An 11,459-nucleotide genomic window follows, 5' to 3' on the forward strand; every position below is an offset into this window, starting at 1 on the left:
TATAAGCACGCAGCTAATTCTTGCTTGCTCTGTTTCTCTTACGTCATACCTACAAACAATAGATTTTATATATGTAGAATTGATGTCATACCTATAGACAATAGATTTATGCATGCAGAAGTGACGTCACCTAACACACTAACCAGCAGTTTGATCAGTTTTGTCATGGCGGAGCTCAGCTCAGGAATATGCATAATAAAACAATTATTGAATTCGGTTTTCAAATGTTAGCGATAATTATCAAGGCCTCAGTTTGTGTTATCCGCCTCAGCCTTCGGCTTCAGCAGGTAACACAAACTTTGGCCTTGATAATTATCGCTAACATGCTCAACCTCATCCAATAGTTGTTAATTAAAAGCAGGTCGCGATTAAACACATGCTTGACGAGGTTAAGCCGACCAAGGTTCGACATACAGGATGAAACATTTGTTAAAATATGAATTTCAAAAGTGAGGTTTGGATTCAGTGTAACCCCGACCAGGCTTATGTGCAGGCTATTTTCAGAATGATACGCATGCGACACTCGCCATAGACTACACGATTTGCGATTTTCATGTCGGAAGTAAATCCGTCTTCTGTTTACACGATACCAGAATGGAATTTCATTCCAGAACGAAATTTTCACCCGGATTGAAAATCGGAATGAACTCGTCTCGCTGTCATGTAAACAAAGACAGAGAAATATGTAGAGCGGATGGAATGAACTCGTTCCAGAATGAAAGTCATTCGGGAATCATGTGAATAGCCCATAAGTGTAAGCATTTGCTGCTAGAAGCACATCACCCAGAAGTGTTGATCTCTCTCATTTGGCCTTGGCCAAACAGTTAATTGTATTTTTATGTAAATTTAGAATATAGGTTCCTCCAAATAATGGCCAATCAGAAAGGGCAAAATGGCGTAATGGCCTATCAGATTGGGCCTAATGACGTCAACCGCGAAGGTCGATCTCTCTCATTTGGCCTTGGCCTATCAGTTCACGATATTATCTAAATTTAGAATACAGGCCCACCAAATAATGGCAAGTCAGACTGGGTCTAATGACCGCAACTCTCGTGATTGGTCAGTAACCAAGTAGCCGAAAGAGGGATTGCACGTGCTAAATGCAAAATCGTGCACGGAATATCGAAAAAGGCCTATTAACAGTAACCGTTCTAAAAATAGACAATATCGTAAACCGATGGGCCTCATTTCATGGCTGATCGATACTTCTGTTTAATGAACTTCTGTTGTTACCTATTTCTAATAATGAGGCAGGTGTAGGGTTTAACGTTATTTTTTGGTGATGGTAATTACAGCTATTTATCTTTACATGTACTTGAAGACTGGAGTTTAGGAGACAATTTTGTTACCCTAACTGTCTTTATTCAGATAGTACGCGCACTGTGATTGGCCAAATTAGAGGGCAGTATTACCAATGGTGCTCGGCGCGCCGAGCTCCGCTATAATAAACATGTGTGAAATTGAGGTTTTAAAACCATTGCAAAAACCGTTGGCGATAAGTCTTGCACAGCGTTGGATCAGAAAAAACCGTGATCAGTGAAAATTGATTAAAAGGTCCACTGCACGACCTGATAAAACAAAGCGAAAATGACATCTTTAATAACCTCATTTTCTCGGTGATTTTACAGTACGGACCTCGAACTCAGTTATTAAGAGATTCATTGACGCGAGTGATGTTGAAGTTGGAGCGAAGTGGAAGACTAGTCGGCTGTAGTCATATAAATAGTAAAGTATCTTGTTTATCTCACGTGAAATTGAAATCAATTTCCATCGAAAAATTTTCACAGTTCAATCTGGCCTCGTGGCAAGTAATTACAAGTCATTTTTGGCAGAGAGATGAGACTGGCAGTCAAGAGAAACTCCCAAATTAAAAGACCACAATACTAGACATATTTAGTTGGAACACTTAGCGAATGGTCAGAATCATCGTGCTACAAGATCGTAGCTTATACCACATCCCCCTTCCCCCATTCAGGAAGGGGGAAACGGCGATGGGTGTTCCAACAAATGTGACGATTATTGTAGCCTACCAAAAATATTAAGATGCTGTTTAACTTTTGACAAGGAGTTGAGATTTCGGTTGATTCTACAGGGGCATAAACGTAACGTAAGAACCTTGCGTGTCTGGTCCTCTCGAGACAGAGGTGAGAGATGATTTCATGCAGACTGGAACGCCTAAATTGCTCTGTTGTAAACATGGCGGTTCACAGCACCAGTGAAGTCGTCTCTCTGGCATTTCTGTGGACGAATTCCAGGACCTACCGATACAATTTGATCAAGTTTTGAAAGCTAAAAACTTCAATCGATGCTGTATTTTGCCGGTAGGACTGGGTGGCTCCACACTCATAAGAAAATCTATGAAATGAGAATCGGGGGTCTTCCCTTGTCATGGAACGGCCGAATTACCCAGAATTCCTTATGGGCATGAAGGAGGCAAGCGGAGACTGGTCCTCATCAAATGAGGAAAAAGTAGCGAGAAGATGATTTCTAGGCGGATACTAAGGAGTAGCCAAGGTGCGTGCTGTTAACGTAGACTTTTTATCATAGGAAATTCGGTCCGGCCTTTAGTAATTTCTTGTCAAAGAAACGGTATAATGTAAATAAGAGAGTAATGAGATTTATATTTGCGATTACCTGTCCTCTTACGTACCACTTAAGTCAAACTCTACATCTCTATGCAATAAGCGCATTCCAAATTTCCTCACATTATTGTACAAAAGTAGTTAAAGAAAGAAAAGGCTTGTCCTGCATATATGAAAAATAAGTTTTCTCTCCCGTTCTCTTCTTATGCATGATCTTCGTGGAAATTACATTCTGTCCCTCAATAAACCTAGAACAACCAGTTATGGTCTTAGTTCTTTTTCTTACGTATTAGCTAAGTACGTTGCGAAATGCGCTACCTGATTTTTCCCGTATCACTGAGTTTACTGGTTTTAAACTAATTCAGGGCCGGATTTTGTACAGCGGCTTTTCGTTATGATTAATATATCTTTAAATATTATTTAATATTTAGTTATGTATCTGTATATATTATGTGTGTTAGCTGTAATGTCTCGAAGATATTATTCTGAAATTCGAGATGAAATAAAGTTTTATGCATGCATGTATGTTACCTTCGGCAGGGCGCATGCGTGCACTTTGTAATCTGCGAGTCCAGTGCTTACCATATGACAGGTAAAATGAGTTTTCTCTTGAATATATAAGCCATCGAAATCTTACTTTAAATTGTAATGACAAGGGCGGTTTGGAGCTGTGAGTAGGCGTGAGATTTGTCTCATATGGTTTATGGGCCGACATATCCCTCCCTCAATGCCGTACCAGGGGGCGAGGTCGGTAGCAGAAAGCAGCGAAGGGCCAACTGCGTCCAAAAGCGATCGCACGGGCTGAAATCCCGGGATGACTCGTTTGGTACGGTGCTCCAGCGCCACGTCTGGAGGTACTGCATATTTTTCTCGTCTCGTCTTCAAACATTCCGTCAGCGCATGCGTGCGTAAATGTTCATGCTCTCCGATACCTACAATAGTAGACATATTTAGTTGGAACACTTAGCGGATGGTCAGAATCATCGTGTTACAAGATCATAGCTTATACCACATCCCCCTTCCCCCAATTCAATGTTGTGTGAGAATTCTTCGGGCGACTACTAGTAGTTGTGGAAATCAACATTGGAGGAAGGGGGAAACGGGGATGGGTGTTCCAACAAATGTGGTGAGTATTGTAGCTTCTCTCTTTAAAGGAAAGCGAAAATCTTCAGCCAGGAAACATGATCATGCAGATGATCAGAAGAGAGACATTTTTAACCCTACCACGAGTTAATATACCGCCAAAGATGGGCTTGATTTCCATCACAATACCAGAGCAACAGACAATGGTGAACATCTTCAAGTTCTATATTGCATTTTGCAAAAGCAACGAGCCAAAACAGCAGAGTTTTACAACATGGCTGGGAAAACAATAAAGGTGGAGGTGGTCGAAGATACGGAACTGTAAGGCCTCTTTTACGTTCAGTGTTGGCATAGCGGCAATGACATCATCTTGTGCAAGCTCTATCAGATACTGTATGATTCCTGTACTTTATACTGGCAGATGATTACAGCAGGATGATTACAGCAGAAGATTTCTACTAAAGGGATTGCACCTTATGGCAAAACAAAAAATTTCTCTCGTGAAAGACAACCAAATTCGCTATGATAATAGACTAATTATTTGCTTTTTAAACCGTACAATTTTATTAAGGGTGTAGATTACAACTTCAGATAGTTGTATCATAGAACAGGAAAGAATGAAAGGGAGTATGTCACGTTATTTAAGGGTGTTTAGGGAAAATCTTTAGTTAATGTGGAATTCCTTTACTGGTAAAAGTATCGTTACATCTCAAACAAGATGATTCTGAGCGACCTTTATCCAAGCAATTTGCCGTAAACTCTAACAACGTCGCACCGACGATTTTTCAAGATTACCCAAATGCAATCCGTTTCAATCTTGTCCATTTGTTTCCTTCCATGCTTCTCTTTCCTTTTGTTGAATTTCTTTAACAGTGTTCAACATTAAGTGGTTATTGCAATATTTTCTTCTACTTTTTGGGCATTTTGGGTGTCATGAAATTACATAATTTTGCGTGACATACTTAACAAATCCTGTTTTATGCTTGGCAATTCATAGCCTGATTATGAAGCTTTTCCCGGTTGGATTACGGCAAACTTAAATTGCAATCTAGTCCCTGACCAAAGAAAAGACTCTACGTTTACTTTCCTTCGGCATAAGATTACAAGATTAAGGCTTTTTCTGTCGGGAAAAATCCAGCCGAAGGGTTTGTCTCGATAGAGGATTAATGTTAATTGGTTTACGTGTTTTTTTCTCACGTGCAATTGACCCGTGAGTAAATTCCACGAAGTTTTATAAAGTATAAGGTAATCCTCAAAATAACTGGCAAGGTGATTCATATCTTAGATTTTATGCGTCTAACCAAACTACTTCGTCTACTTAGGCTAATTAACTTGGTTGCAGAACTTCAAACTCACCTGCTTAGCGTGTAGGTTTGGCGCCATACTTGGAATCTATGGAACCCTGTACAGAAAGTTTGCTTTGAGGAGCGGTCACTGCAACTATGTTGGTTTCCGGATCTAATTAGAGGGAAATAAAATAGCTTTCGTTATGCAATCATTTTGTGTTTTTTTTCGGTTAAATAAAAGAAAAAGAAAAATCCTGCTTTATGCTTGATAGGACACAGTTGCTCAAAGCCTGATAAAAAGCTAATCCTGGATTACGAGAAAATTAAATTGCAATCTAGGCTCTGATCAAAAACGTTTCCACGGGACTTTTAGGTTTCAAAACTGACTCTACTTTTGCTTTCCCTGGGCATACGATTACAAGGTTAAGGCTTAAGTTTTTTGTACTCTGGGACCACGCTCCGCAGATGGGGTTTTTGAGCGAAAAGGAATGTGGCGAAAAAATTATTGGCGAGTGAGGCGAGCCAAGCGAGAGACTAGGGGAGGGAAGGCGCGGCAGAGCCTGGAGAGATGCCTTTCATGCCGCGGATCCATGATACCAGAGCTTGGTATCATGATCTGATTGGCCAAAGTGCTCAAGGTTGACAGATTGCGGGCGCCGTGTTGTCGCCTTTCTGGTGCATTCATGCGAAGAAACATCCGTGACGTCAACTTTTTGACAGTTTTCAGGCATTCAGGGCGGATCGGCGGTAAGAAAGGCATGTCTAGGCTCCACCGCCCCTTCCCTCCCCCAGTTCCCCGCTGGGCAGTTCGTTTTTCGCCTCGTTCCTTTCCGCTCCATAACCCCAACTGTCGGGCAAAATTCAAGCCGAAGAGTTTGTTTTGATAGAGGATTACCGTTAATTGGCTTAATTCTTATTTGCTCACGTGCAAATTGACACGAGAACTAATTCCACGAAATATCATTGTGTAAGGGAAATAATCGGCCTAGTGATTCATATCTTAGATTTTCTGCGTCTAACCATAGTTAATAGAGGGGACTGGTTTTGAAGATCGGCGAACATCAAGGAGTAAATAAAGATGCCAGGATTTAAGTCGGAAAGTCGACGACAGTGCACAATCTTTTGTTTTGGTCTCATACACTATGCTGAATTACGTAACCAACACGTTTCTATTGGTTGGTTTCTCAGTACGCAGTAAACAACTATTGTGTTTTGTGAACGGTCAAGGCCAGAAAAGAGAACAAAAACCTACAATAAAGGTATTTGTCGGTTTTCATAACCATTCCCGTCTATTAACTATGGTCTAACCGAACTACTTTGTCTACTTTAAGCCTAGTTTTCATATGTCGGGAAAATCCCAGACGATCGGGGATTTCGCAGTTTCCCGACCGTCCTAGATTTTTCCAAGTAACGGAAAGACGCCAAACGCTTGTCCCAGATTCTCCCGATAGTGACTTTCGCGGAAATTGGAAAGTGCGCCAAAAACTTGAAACTTGCAGTTTAGAGGATTGGTAACGAGCTAAATCCATCGCCGGCGCCGACGTATCCGACCGTACAAGTTTGAGTTTTCATATGTCGGTAATGATCGCCGACGATCACCTGGGACACGTAGGAAAATAGAAACGCTTTCTCTTATGATTTTCCCAATTCGTCCCCGACCATCCAACATTATCGGGGATGTCTACGATTTATGGTTTTCATTAGTCGGCAAAATCTGCGGGGACGGTCGGGAAAATGCGAAATCCCCGATCGTCTGGGTTTTTCCCGACATATAGAAAGCTAGGCTTTAAGCTAATTGATTTGGAACATATATGACAAAGATAATGGAAAATATAGGTTTATGAATACAGATGATGCGTATCGTAGCCAGGTGTACGACAATGTTGTAATTACATCATAGTTTGTTCATGACATACGATATGTGTAACGTAGTTGAGGTCTCATGGTGGGTATATTCATGAGATCTCAAATTTTCCATAAAGACTACAAATCGCAACCTTTCTTTGCCAAAATCCATTTTACTGACATTCAAATAAATTAAGTTCGCTTGACTTTTATTTCCTGTGATGTCCCGAGTGATTTGATGGTTTTTTGGTTACATTTGGACTGTCATGTATTTGGTAATACTTCCTCCTTCATTTTACCTGTTCATATAAAATATCCCTGAGCCACGAGAGAGTAGAAGTAATGTTGTTTGTACTGTGGGAGAATACCTACATCTATTTTTCGCCCTAATACTAGTTCCTAAGATACAATTTTTTGCTTTATTGTTACTTGTGTAGCAACTTTTGGAATCCTTCCCAGAAAAGTGAACTCTTTCTACAATGCCAGAATACTGGAGAGCAATTTCTTTCTCATTTTTACGGAAAGTAAAATTGTCACATTTTCTGAGCCGATTTTTGTGAAGGTAGGCAGTCGTCTTTGAAGGAGTTTAAACTGGAAAATGTTTAGCTTGGACCGAGGCTTTGGTGCAACAGAAATGAGTTTTATAATCCGTATGCATCTTGAAATTAATTGACTTGGGCATCAGGGGCATCCAACGAATCTGTTCCTCACATTATCTGCTCCCCAGAGGAATCTTGCTGGCTGGCAATTAAAAAGACAGGTGTTTCGATGAGCTGGCTGGGAAATTTATTATTGATAGTCGTTTTGCCTGGGAATTACTGACTTTTTCTAGCATTTCAACCCGAAGCTGGCCGTAGAAACTCTGAAGACTGAGGACGACTTAAAAAAAAAAAAAAAAAAAAAAAAAAAAAAAAGACCCTTCCCTCTCCCAGAGAGTAGTCACAAACATACGACGGCTGGTCAGAGTGATTTCGCTTGCGGAAAAAAACCTGTTTTGTCCCGGTTTTGTCGCTTTTGTTCGGTCGTTTTGGATCGAGGGATTTGAAAGCGCGCGGAATTCCTGGCAGGGAAATAAATTTGATCTGCTGGCTGGGAAACCAACCAATTTTATCTAGCTGGCTGGGAAATTTCTTGAGTGTCTTGCTAGGACAAAGGAACAGATAATGGTTTCCCAGCAACACTGAAAAACACCTGAAGATCCCTTATTAAGATTTATTTTCATTAAGTGGGGTATAATAATACATTTTACAACAAATTGGTCGTTGGGTGCCCCTGGGGCATTCCAGATACAATCCACGATCCATTCAATTTGGCTTCTTCTAGTGAAAGTCTGCTTGATACGGAAAACTTTGCCATAAAAAAACTCCACTGAGCTTGTTTGGTTTACTGACTTGAAGAACATTATCGGTAAAGCTGTCATTTAAGTTAGCATATATCTGGTTGGGAGTCTTTGTCCCGTAAAAGTTTTTTTCTGGAACTTCATTGCAGCTATAATACCGTGAAACGTAAGGTAACTTGTTCTTATGTTGAAGCTTTTCCCTGAACTCTGTTAACACAAATCCTTTTGAAATTTACTGCCTTAATCTTATACCAAAACTTAGGTTTTACCTCCCAATTGACGCAACACCACAACCTTTAAAAAAATCCTTCATTCGCTTGTTTGTTTTTTTTAATTGAAAGGCTTGTTAGTTATTACATTTTGCATGAAAGAGATAATTTTGAGAGCAACGGCCTTATTCTGCCGGCAAAGTTAGACTAGTTCCTCGTGCAAAATGCAATAAGCAAACTTGCGTTTTGTTCGCATTAACGACACTAGTTAAGAAGTTAATGAAGTTTGGTGTCTGAATCAAAAGTGCTCAAAAGCGATGTGTATTGACTCCAGATCATTTTACCAAAATTCAATTTTATGTCTTAATGAGGCACAAAATGGCAAAAAGAACTTGACCCTTTCACGTTTTTTACACGAGTTTGGAATATGACAGAAGAAAATTGGATAAGGAATTTGCGGATGCACGCGACAGTAGCCATATAAATAGTAAAGTGTCTTGCTCGTGTCACGTGAAATTAAAATCAATTTCCACCGAAAACTTTATCAGTTTTCACAGTTCAACCTGGCCTCGTGGCAAGCAATTTCAAATCATTTTTGGTTAAGAGATGAGACTGGCATTCAAGAGGAACTCCCAAATTAAAAGACTAGCTTCTCTGTTTAAAGGAAAGCGAAAATCTTCAGCCAGGAAACATGATCATGCAGATGATCAAAAGAGAGACATTTTTATCCCTACCACGAGTGAATATTCCGCCAAAGATGAGCTTGGTTTCCATCACAATGCAAGAGCAACAGACAAAGGTGATCATCTTCAAGTTCTTTATCACATTTTGCAAAAGCAACGAGCCAACACAGCAGAGTTTTACCGCATAGCTGGGCAAATAATAAAGGTGGAGGTGCTCGAAGATACGGAATTGTAAGGCTTCTTTTACGTTCAGTATTGGCATAGCGGCAATGACATAAACTTGTGCAAGCTGTATCAGACATTATTCCTATACTTTGTACTGGCAGATGATTACAGCGGGTCTTGAACATGAAGATTTTTGCGAAAGGGATTGCACTTCATGACAAGACAAAAGATTTCTCTCGTGAAAGACAACCAAATTCGCTATGATAACAGACTAATTTATGATTTGCTTTTTAGTCTTGAGAAGGATGCAAAAAGCTATCATTAGGAGCACTCTCAAGAGTCTCAACATTGCGAGGGTGTTAAACCCTACAGGCTTGTTAAGGCTGTAGATTACAACTTCAGATAGTTGCATCATAGAAGAGGAAAGAATTTAAGGGGGTGTGTCACGGTGTTAATCGAGAGTTAAAAACTAGAAAATGTTAATGTGATCGTTACGCCTCACAAACAAGATGATTCTGAGCAATTTGCCACAAACTTGAAAACTGTCGGGCCGACTTTTTTCAAGATTACCCAAATGCATTCCTTTTCAGTCTTGTCTATTTGCATCTATTCATGCTTCTCTTTCCTTTTTCTGTTTTTCTTTTATATTGTTCAACAGTTTCATTCTACTTTTTGGGCATTTAATTACATCATTTTGCCTGACATAGCTCCTTTAAAAATCGACATTTATGCTTGACAATTCGAAGTCTGATTAAGTTTTTCCCAGCTGGATTACGGGAAACGTAAATTGCAATCTAGTCCCTGATCGAAAAAAGCTTCCACGAGACCTTTAGTTTTCGAAATTGACTCTACTTTTGCTTTCCTTTGGCGTACGATTACAAGATTAAGGCTCTTTTTGTCGGGCAAAGTTTGTTTTGATGGAGGATTAATTTTAATTGGCTTCAGTCATTGTTTTTTGCTCACGTGCAGTTGACACGTGAATTAATTCCACGAAGTTTCATAAAGTATAAGGTAATCCTTAAAATAACCGGCAAAATGATTCATATCTTAGAGTTTATGCGTCTAACCAAACTACTTCGTCTACTTAGGCTAATTAACTTGGTTGCAGAACTTCAAACTCACCTGCTTAGCGTGTAGGTTTGGCGCCATACTTAGAATCAATGGAACCTGTGCTGTACAGAAAGTTCGCTTTGATGAGCGGTCACTGCAACTGTGTTGGTTTCCGGATCTAATTAAAGGGAAATAAACTATCTTTCGTTATGCAATCATTTTGCCTTTTTTGGGTTTAAAAAAAGAAAAAGAAAAGTGTGGTCTCCGATCACGAAAGTGAAAACCAGTATACAAATCACAAATCCTGGATTACGAGAAATTTAAATTGCAATCTAGGCTCTGATCAAAAAAGTTTCCACGGGACTTTTAGGTTTCAAAACTGACTCTACTTTTGCTTTCCCTGGGCATACGATTACAAGGTTAAGACTTAAGTCTTTTGTACTCTGGGACCACGCTCCGCAGATGGGGTTTTTGAGCGAAAAGGAATGTGGCGAAAAAAATATTGGCGAGTGAGGCGAGCCGAGCGAGAGACCAGGGGAGGGAAAGCGCGGTAGAGCCTGGAGACCTGCCTTTCATGCCGCCGATCCATGATACCAGAGCTTGGTATCATGATCTGATTGGCCAAAGTGCTCAAGGTTGACAGATTGCGGGCTCCGTGTTGTCGCCTTTCTGGTGCATTCATGCGAAGAAACATCCGTGACGTCAACTTTTTGACAGTTTTCAGGCATTCAGGGCGGATCGGCGGTAAGAAAGGCATGTCTAGGCTCCACCGCCCCTTCCCTTCCCCAGTTCCCCGCTCGGCAATTCTTTTTTCGCCTCGTTCCTTTTCGCTCCATAACCCCAACTGTCGGGCAAAATTCAAGCCGAAGAGTTTGTATTGATAGAGGATTACTCTTAATTGGCTTAATTCTTATTTGCTCACGTGCAAATTGACACGAGAAGTAATTCCACGAAATATCATTGTGTAAGGAAATAATCGGCATAGTGATTCATATCTTAGATTTTCTGCGTCTAACCATAGTTAATAGAAGGGACTGGTTTTGAAGATCGGCAAACATCAAAGGAGCAAATAAAGATGCCAGGATTTAGGTTGGAAAGTCGACGACAATGCACAATCTTTTGTTTTGCGCTCACACACTCTGATGAATTACGTAACCAACACGTTTCTATTGGTTAGTTTTTCAGTACGCAGTAAACAACTATTGTGTTTTGTGAAC

The sequence above is a fragment of the Montipora capricornis genome, chromosome 2 (assembly GCF_036669925.1).
Source record: "Montipora capricornis isolate CH-2021 chromosome 2, ASM3666992v2, whole genome shotgun sequence".
Lineage (NCBI taxonomy): Eukaryota > Metazoa > Cnidaria > Anthozoa > Scleractinia > Acroporidae > Montipora > Montipora capricornis.